The following is a 1,001-nucleotide window of genomic DNA, read 5'->3' as shown; positions in this document are numbered from 1 at the left end:
CTGAAGGCATAAATAACGACATTAATTTATGTATGTAACTCGTGAGTGTAATTTATAGCTTTAATTCCCAAAAAGTCAGCTGCTGGAGTCACGTATCCGACCATCTGCAAGTCCTGGCTTAATTACTTATGAATAATTATCTGTAGCCTGCAAAAATATTTATTCAATAGGGGCGACACTAAATTTTCTATTATATATATCAAATCGTTATTTCTAGATAAAGTGCGAAGAAGCAGTGAAAAATATGAAAGCTTGTTCAGGGCTCCAACTTGTGAAACATTTTATAATTTTTTTCATTTTATTATTTGTATATTATTAAATTCTCAATTTATAATGATGAATGGTTTATTATTTTCAATAATCAACCTTTTTGAACCAACAAGGAAAAATTAATTACTACAACTAAAAATTTGTAATGTAGCTATGATACGTAAAATTCAAAAATAAAACTAAAAAAAAAAAGCCCCCTAGTTAATTATATTGAAATCTTTTGAAAATAATTAGAATCTCGACAAAACAAAATAAAATATATCAATCGAATTTTTTATCTAAGCTATGGCGTATTTAACTTTATTTATATTTTTTGTATTTATCGCAAGTTTCCATGGAAACAGGCTCAGTCTTTTTTTTTTTTTTAATTTTTTTTTAAATAATTAAAAAATATTACAACTCCCGGGATATATCTGGTTCTAATTCAAAAGAAGTTACAATCTTTACAATGCTAATTAAAAATGAATACATATATAAAATATACCATCTCACAAGCAATAATTAAATTTGACTTACCATGCGAAGCGATTTGAAAAGTCGTTTAAATAGGCTTATTACATATCTATTATTTTTCATTTACTGCTTTAATGGATTATTAATTTAATAATTTCCAAGGTTTTATACGTAAAATATCTTTTGTTGGGGTAGAACAAATTGACTTGGAACAGAAGAAAAGTATTACCCCTTTCTGGGTTAATCTTTCTCAATAAATATAATATAAACTATTCAGA

The sequence above is a fragment of the Halyomorpha halys genome, unplaced genomic scaffold (assembly GCF_000696795.3).
Source record: "Halyomorpha halys isolate HHAL.00 unplaced genomic scaffold, Hhal_1.1 Scaffold2954.1, whole genome shotgun sequence".
NCBI classification, from domain to species: domain Eukaryota; kingdom Metazoa; phylum Arthropoda; class Insecta; order Hemiptera; family Pentatomidae; genus Halyomorpha; species Halyomorpha halys.
The sequence above is the reverse complement of the archived record's forward strand: the minus strand, read 5'-3'. Positions refer to the sequence as shown.